Genomic DNA, 9,202 nt, shown 5'->3' on the forward strand with positions numbered 1-9,202 from the left:
AGCTAAGGAGAAAGCAGGGGCCCAAGCTTAGCTGGGGAGCAGAGCTGTGCCAGATCCAGAGAGACCAGGAAAGCAGCCCAGAGAGCAGACCTGTCCTGGGAGCAGAGCTGCAGCCCCAAGGCCAGAGGCACAGCCCAGAGAGAGCAGACTTGCCCTGGGAGGAGATTTGCACCAACCAGAGCCAGAGGGGCAGAAAAGCAGCCCAGGAAGCAGGTCAGTGCTGGGAGCAGAGTCACAGAAGCAGCCTGCAGAGCAGACCTGTCCTGGGAGCAGAGCTGCAGCAACCAGAGCCAGAGGAGCCAAAGAAGCAGCCCAGGGAGCTGGAGGCTGAGCAGCAGCAGTGCAGAGACAGAGTGGTGCAGCTGGGGCTGGAGCAGTCCGGAGCTGGGTGCGGTGAGCAGCTGGGGAGAGCGAGGAGGACCCTGGGCAGTGGGTCCAGCACAGGGAGACGCCTCAGCCAAGAGGTTCTGCAGGCCAGGCTTGGATTCTAACCCCGACAGGGTGGGGACGACACTGGGAAGAAGGGTCCAACCACTTAGAGCCTGAGAGCGTGAGGCCACCACCAGAGCAAGCGTCCAGCCCACAGCATCCCTGCAGCACAGCCAGGGCCGGAGAAGGTGGCCTGGGACTTACAAGGAGCAGACTGTGAACTGCCCTGACGTTCCAGAGACACTGTTTGTGATGTTCCCTGCCACCGAGCGGGGTGATGTGTTTCCTTTAACCTTTCCCATTTTTCCTTATTCTTTTTAAAATTAATTGTTGATTAAATAACTTGCATTTGCTTTAACTTGTATGTAATGGTCAGTGGGTCAGAGAAGTGCCCAGTGCAGAGAGAGTACCCCAGAGTGGGGACACCCTAGCCCTTGTCCTAGGTGACCACAGCAGGGTTGGGGGTCGAGCCCCCCAGGAATCCTGGGCCCAGCCTTGTTGGGGTTACGAGGACTCTGCCAGACAGGAGAGTGGAAGGGGAGTCCTCAAGGGCAGGGAGGCCACTGGGTAAAGGAAGTGGGAGCGAGGACTCAGATCCTTTCGCTAGCCCACTTCACCGGGGTAGTGCAGAAGCCAGGAAAGTTCTCCACAATAGTGGGACTATTCCCCCGCGTACACATTGGATTTGTGTGTTCACTCTAAATAGAGCAAATTAATGGTACCGAATCTATCACTTTATTATGCCAACACAGGGTGCTTTCCTCGTTAATCGTGGCATTCACAAGGCTCTGTGCTTGTTTAAATTAACCCCTCAGCATTTGGGGCAGATATCCCATGATGCAATCATAGAATCATATAATATCAGGGTTGGAAGGGACCTCAGGACGTCATCTAGTCCAGCCTCCTGCTCAAAGCAGGACCAATCCCCAACTAAATCATCCCAGCCACGGCTTTGTCAAGCCTGACCTTAAAAACTTCTAAGGAAGGAGATTCCACCACCTCCCTAGGTAACCCGTTCCAGTGTTTCACCACCCTTCTAGTGAAAAAGTTTTTCCTAATATCCAACCTAAACCTCCCCCACTGCAACTTGAGACCATTACTCCTTGTTCTGTCATCTGCTACCACTGAGAACAGTCTAGATCCATCCTCTTTGGAACCCCCCTTCAGGTAGTTGAAAGCAGCCATCAAATCCCCTCTCATTCTTCTCTTCCGCAGATTAACAGTCCCAGTTCCCTCAGCCTCTCCTCATAAGTCATGTGTTCCAGTCCCCTAATCATTTTTGTTGACCTCCGCTGGACTCTTTCCAATTTTTCCACATCCTTCCTGTAGTGTGGGGCCCAAAACTGGACACAGTACTCCAGATGAGGCCTCACCAATATCGAATAGAGGAGAACGATCACATCCCTCGATCTGCTGGCAATGCCCCAACTTATACATCCCAAAATGCCATTGGTCTTCCTGGCAACAAGGGCACACTGCTGACTCACATTCAGCTTCTCATCCACTGTAACCCCTAGGTCCTTTTCTGCAGAACTGCTGCCGAGCCATTCGGTCCCTAGTCTGTAGCAGTGCATGGGATTCTTCCATCCTAAGTACAGGACTCTGCACTTGTCCTTGTTGAACCTCATCAGATTTCTTTTGGCCCAATCCTCTAATTTGTCTAGGGCCCTCTGTATCCTATCCCTACCCTCCAGCATATCTATCTCTCCTCCCAGTTTAGTGTCATCTGCAAACTTGCTGAGGGTGCAATCCACACCATCCTCCAGATCATTTATGAAGATATTGAACAAAACCGGCCCGAGGACTGACCCTTGGGGCACTCCACTTGATACCGGCTGCCAACTAGACATGGAGCCATTGATCACTACCCGTTGAGCCCGACAATCTAGCCAACTTTCTATCCACCTTATAGTCCATTCATTCAGCCCATACTTCTTTAACTTGCTGGCAAGAATACTGTGGGAGACTGTGTCAAAAGCTTTGCTAAAGTCAAGGAATAACACGTCCAGTGCTTTCCCCTCATCTATAGAGCCAGTTATCGCGTCATAGAAGGCAATTAGATTAATCAGGCATGACTTGCCCTTGGTGAATCCATGCTGACTGTTCCTGATCACTTTCCTCTCCTCTAAGTGCTTCAGAATTGATTCCTCGATGACCTGCTCCATGATTTTTCCAGGGACTGAGGTGAGGCTGACTGGCCTGTAGTTCCCAGGATCCTCCTTCTTCTCTTTTTTTAAAGATGGGCACTACATTAGCCTTTTTCCAGTCATCCAGGACTTCCCCTGATCGCCATGAGTTTTCAAAGATAATGGCCAATGGATCTGCAATCACATCCGCCAACTCCTTTAGCACTCTTGGATGTAGCGCATCCGGCCCCATGGACTTGTGCTTGTCCAGCTTTTCTAAATAGTCCCAAACCACTTCTTTCTCCACAGAGGGCTGGTCAGCTCCTCCCCATGCTGTGCTGCCCAGTGCAGTAGTCTGGGAGATGACCTTGTTCGTGAAGACAGAGGCAAAAAAAGCATTGAGTACATTAGCTTTTTCCACATCCTCTGTCACTAGGTTGCCTCCCTCATTCAGTAAGGGGCCCACACTTTCCTTGACTTTCTTCTTGTTGCTAACATACCTGAAGAAACCCTTCTTGTTATTCTTAACATCTCTAGCTAGCTGCAACTCCAGGTGTGATTTACCCTTCCTGATTTCACTGCTGCATGCCCGAGCAATATTTTTATTTTATTTTAACTCTTCTCTGGTCATTTGTCCAATCTTCCACTTCTTGTAAGCTTCTTTTCTGTGTTTAAGATCAGCAAGGATTTCACTGTTAAGCCAAGCTGGTCGCCTGCCATATTTACTATTCTTTCTACACATCGGGATGGTTTGTCCCTGTAACCTCAATAAGGATTCTTTAAAATACAGCCAGCTCTCCTGGACCCCTTTCCCCTTCATGTTATTCTCCCAGCGGATCCTGCCCATCAGTTCCCTGAGGGAGTCAAAGTCTGCTTTTCTGAAGTTCAGGGTCCATATTCTGCTGCTCTCCTTTCTTCCCTGTGTCAGGATCCTGAACTCGACCATCTCATGGTCACTGCCTCCCAGGGTCCCATCCACTTTTGCTTCCCCACTTTTGCAATGTTCCACCACTCAGCTCTGTGCTCTGAGATTTTTCTCTAGGGTTACTACCTTTGAAATGCAAAAAACCTGGCACCGCACCCCACCTCACCCACCCCAGGCAAGCCCGCTGCAATCCCAACCACAAGGCAATGCTGCAAGCCCACCCACCCCCGATCTAGAGAGATAACACCTATAGATGAGATTGGTAAAATCTCACATCGCCTCACTGTCGTGTGACTCAAACCCTCTCTCACATATACACATGGTGCACTTGTGTGTTGGTGGGCAGACAGCTGCTGTATTTTCAACCATTGTGATCAGTGATCACTTAAACTGCGGAAGCGGGAATGCTGCAGCTTCTTTAGTTGGGCACAGAAAGTTTTAACATTAGATCTCCCAGTGTATTGTGATAATAATGCAAATCTTTACACCCATGTTTTAAAAAAAAACCCATCGGATTAAATTATTTTTCTGGCAATGGGCAAATCCATAAAAAAACATCCTGGCTGGTCAAACACCGGTCAGGTGGCAACCCTATTTTTCTCACAGTGCATTGTGGGATGCTGACCAGAAAGTACAGGAATTCTGGAGTTGGTGGTTAAACCAGCAACTCCCCTGATTCCTCTCCTGGCATCCATTCACTTTGCCAATGCCATTTCTGAATGGGTTCCAGGGGGCATGGAGGACCCACTGCTGAGCATCGTGGTCATGGCCATCATTAATACGAACAGGATGATGCATGTGCACTGGCAGGCAGCCAGGCGGATGGATCTGGCGCTGTAGCGCTCAGGGCTTTGGAATGGTGATATGGCTACACAGAAGAGGATCAAGGGGATGAAATGAAGCATTTATTTCTGCAGGGCATTTATCTGGCTGGCTCTGGACTTGGCCAACTAGCAGTGACTGGTAGGACAGCATAGTGAGGCAGAATTGGGGTAATCAGCAGTGGCGGCAAAACTTCAGATGACAAAGGCCACTTTCTGGGAGACGTGTGCATTGCTCACCCCAGAGCTGCAGTGGGAAAACACCAGCATGAGCGTTCCCCTCAATATGGAGACGTGTGTAGTCATCCCCATCTGGAAGCTCACCACCCACCATTGCAACCAGATGGTAACTCACTGGTAGGTAGCTCAGCTCTCAGGGCTGTTGTCATGGAGGTGTGCAAAGTTATTAAGAGGGGGCTGCTGGCCCAGGTCATAAAGCTTGGCAATGCACCAGGGTTTATTGATGGATTTGCATGGATGGGGTTCCTGAACTGTTCAGGGACAAGAAATGGGACACAAGTGCCTGTTCTTTGTCACGCACACTAGGCCAAAGACTTTACCAACAGGAAAGAATATTTCTCCATAATGCCACAAGGCCTAGCTGGTCACCAACAATATTGAGGGCTGGGAGGGAAAGTTCCATATTTCCCGGATTTTCAGAAGCTCAGTCTTGTTTGCTGGGATGTGTGAGGGAATGTTTGCTCTCCAGACCACACTTGACCTTAATAGAGTTATGATTTCTCCTCTCATGCTGAGAAACCCAGCTTACCCCTCTGTTTTCCTGGCTTATGAATCCTTTCACTGGGGACTTTGTTAGGAAGAATCTGCTTAGTGTGGGCGGAGTGTGCATTTGGGAGACAGAAGGGAATGTGGCAGTGCCTCATGACAACACGGGATGCTTCTCATCCTCATGTGTCTCATGGGGTAAGTACATGACTTACATGGGGACATGAGTATATTGTGCTGAGGGCTGAACTGAACTGACTCCAACCCAGCCCAGGGATGGGTATGTGTGTGGGAAGGTAACAAAAAGGCCCCCAACCCAAGTTCTGTTAAGCACCAGTCACAACTGAGGATTGAGTCCCGTGATGTTGCCACATGCTGGGGTGGATGTTAAATATTACTATTATTATTATAAAAGGAGGAATAGGCAGGTGAATAAAATCTGGGACCTGGTACATCAGAGCACTGCAGCAAGAATCATAGAATATCAGGGTTGGAAGAGACCTCAGGAGGTATCTAGTCCAACCCCCTGCTCAAAGTAGGACCAACCCCAAATAAATCATCCCAGCCAGGGCTTTGCCAAGCCTGACCTTAAAAACTTCTAAGGAAGGAGATTCCACCACCTCCCTAGGTAACCCATTCCAATGCTTCCCCACACACCTAGTGAAATAGTGTTTCCTAATATCCAACTCAGACTTCCCCCAGTGCAACTTATAGAATCATAGAATCATAGAATATCAGGGTTGGAAGGGACCCCAGAAGGTCATCTAGTCCAACCCCCTGCTCAAAGCAGGACCAAGTCCCAGTTAAATCATCCCAGCCAGGGCTTTGTCAAGCCTGACCTTAAAAACCTCTAAGGAAGGAGATTCTACCACCTCCCTAGGTAACGCATTCCAGTGTTTCACCACCCTCTTAGTGAAAAAGTTTTTCCTAATATCCAATCTAAACCTCCCCCATTGCAACTTGAGACCATTACTCCTCGTTCTGTCATCTGCTACCATTGAGAACAGTCTAGAGCCATCCTCTTTGAAACCCCCTTTCAGGTAGTTGAAAGCAGCTATCAAATCCCCCCTCATTCTTCTCTTCTGCAGACTAAACAATCCCAGCTCCCTCAGCCTCTCCTCATAAGTCATGTGCTCTAGACCCCTAATCATTTTTGTTGCCCTTCGTTGTACTCTTTCCAATTTATCCACATCCTTCCTGTAGTGTGTCATCCTACAGTCATCCTACTGCCCTTTGCTTGGGGCTGCTTTAAAGACGGCAAACAGTTGTACCAATACAGTCCATCACTGCAATACAGAGGTTCCTACTTACCTCTGACTTTTCTGAAATCCACACAGAGCTTTTCCCCCACAATAGCACTGCTGGCTCTGGCTTCCTTTTCTTATCAGTGTCTCCCCTGTTTTGAGGGAGAAGGCACTCTATACACTGCCCTACTCCAAAGAGCTCCTCCTGATTGGCTTGAAGAGAGGGATGCCCTACCCTGCCCTACACTACAGGGCTCCTGATCCTGGGATTTCCTAGGCCTTTGTTCATTCCAACTCCCTGTAATGGGGTCATCTGGCCTCCTCTAATCTTAAAGGGCCAGTATACCCCATTGCACTATCCATATAAATGTCCAATCCCTATTTGAATGTTGCTAACTTCTTGGCCTCAACAAATTCATGTGACAATGAATTCCACAGGCTAATTACGCATTGTGTGCAAAAACGATTTCCTTTTGTTGGTTTTTAATTTTCCACCTTTGAATTTATATCATGAATCAAGACACCATTGTGCAAGGGGCTGTACAGTCAAAGAATAAAGGCCCAGGTCCTCAAGTGTATTTAGGTACCATTAGGATCTGGTCCAAAAAGACAGTCCCTGCCCCAAAGAGCTTACAAACTTCATTGGATAACCCCTTGTTCTCTTGACCTCAATGGAAATTCCATCAACTTCAATGGACACTTGCCTCAATACAGACTGATCTAAAGCCCAGTGAAGTCAGAGCCCAGAGAGAGGATTTCAGAATTTGATCCTGAGCGAAGAGAGAGAGAGAGACTGAGCCTGGCCATCCCAGTGTGCCATTAACCCAGCTCTTCAAAGAGACCAATGGGCAACAGTAGCAGCTGGCGAAGGTAAGACGGGGGTGAGGGAAGAGAGGGACTGTGAGGAGCTGGTGTGAAATGGGCCTGTAGGTGTCCATCAGGAGAGCACAACCCATGCTCAGTGACTCTATCCAGGCCAGTGGTTTTGATATTAAACCTCTGGGAAACAGAACAGTTATTAGAACCAGATGCCAGAGAAGCATTTTTCCACATACCACGTTACAGACACACAGAGTGGCTCACTAGGAGAGAGCACTGAGTCGAGCAGACTGGGATCATAACAGGGGTGATGAGACGGGATCATTAGTGGGATTGGTGGGCGGGGGAGGTGGGAGCCATCGAACAGGAATGAGGCCTGATGAGGTACGTGGCTTCTAACTCCTCTGGTATGTTTTGAAGGCTGTAAATGTGCCATGGCCATGTTGGAGTGTTCAGACAGGTGCTGGGCTTTAATCCCTCCATGACATCAAGGGGGGAATCCTGGTCCCAAAACTGGACATAGAGGATCTAAAACTGAACTATCTGATTGATCTCAAATGGAGACAGTGACTGGGGAACATGCCCCTATCCAAAAATTGAGTTTGAAAATTGGACATCTGGAATTGGAGCAAGTTGTCTGGGTGTTGAAATGGTGGATGAGCTAGTAATTGGCTTGGATTTCATTATGGCTAATAACTGTGTAATTAATGCAAGAAAGGGTGTCCTACAAATGTAATCTGTGTAAATCCCTTCAAAGGTGTGGCCCAGTCGAAGCAAATGGTTTGTAGGCGATTGCTTTGCAGTGAGCATGTCCTACCTGCAGGGGCAGAAATCATATTAGGAGTGACATGCTGTGGCTGCTTTCCAGAAAAGGAAAGATGAGGAGTGGTTGTTTGAAACTGCTTTGCGACCCACCCAGGGGAATCTCAGCTGTTGAAAGTCTTGCCGCTCTGAAGCAGAAACGGATTCCTGTTTGTTTGCCGAATGTTTCTGACAAATAGCAAATATTAAAAAAAAGAAAACCAGCAGCAAAATGTGAACCTGTGGATCTAGGAAATGGTGGCATAGAAGAAAACTATAAGGAAGAAAGGGGTGAAAGTGAGATCCCAAAGTTTCTGATGGACTTGTTCCAGTGCAATGCTACACATTTAACAAACAACCCACAGTCAACCCAGCTGGCTCCAGTGCCCTACGGATTGTACACCAGCAGGGGATAAGTAGAAAGCCCTGGGTTCCAGGGATGGCATGGGGAGCTGGCCATGGCAACTTTACATACATTGCAGTCCCCAGGCTGGTGGAGTCCCCACCTAGGGAGATACAGAGGGAGGCTTTCCTCTCCCCTTGAGCTGGAGGAGCAGTGCAAGTGGAGCAGAGAAAAACCCAAGAATTGGGCCCATCACATTTGAGAGAGACTGGAATTCTCTCTCTAGGCTATTTTCAAACTACCTATGGAATTCTATTGCAAGGCTATAATTCCCTATTTAATTATACAGGGTGGCTCAAAAAACCAGTGAAAAGGGTTATCATTTTCTGTAAAATTCTGTAGGACTTTAACACATGTGCTGCCTTCAGTGTCTGTTCCCAGCTGCTGGCAGATGTGGTGAGAAACCAGGAGAAAATGGTTTCTATTTTTCGACTCGCTCTTAAAGCTCAGCAATGTGAGTAGGAGTAGACTGCAGGGCTCATGGCGCTCTGTATTAAACTGGGTCACTGTTCCTTTAAATGGAGCTTATCGCAGGCAAGGAGGTCACCTCCCAGTTCAGGTATAGCATGAATGAGGTTCAGGCCTGGGCGTTGCTGAGCACCACTCCATCTGCTGCTGAAGTCAGTCAGGATTAGGCCCTGGTTCCATACAGCTTCTTCTGCACCGGCTAAGTAACAGAGTTACTATATTGGAATTTGAAAGGAAAAGGTAGCAGAAGGCGAGTGAGTTTTTAAAGACGTTAAGGCAAGGGAAGAAAGCCCAACTGAGATCTGGAAACAGTGGGTGAGGCAGAGAGAACCAGGAAGGATTTTGGGGGTGGAAGGAAATACAGAGGAGAAGGCTCTCGCACCATGATGGTGGGATGGGACAGAGCAGAGGCGATAGGAGAAAATTGTAGGAGCAAGGGA

The sequence above is a fragment of the Dermochelys coriacea genome, chromosome 2 (genome assembly GCF_009764565.3).
Source record: "Dermochelys coriacea isolate rDerCor1 chromosome 2, rDerCor1.pri.v4, whole genome shotgun sequence".
Lineage (NCBI taxonomy): Eukaryota > Metazoa > Chordata > Testudines > Dermochelyidae > Dermochelys > Dermochelys coriacea.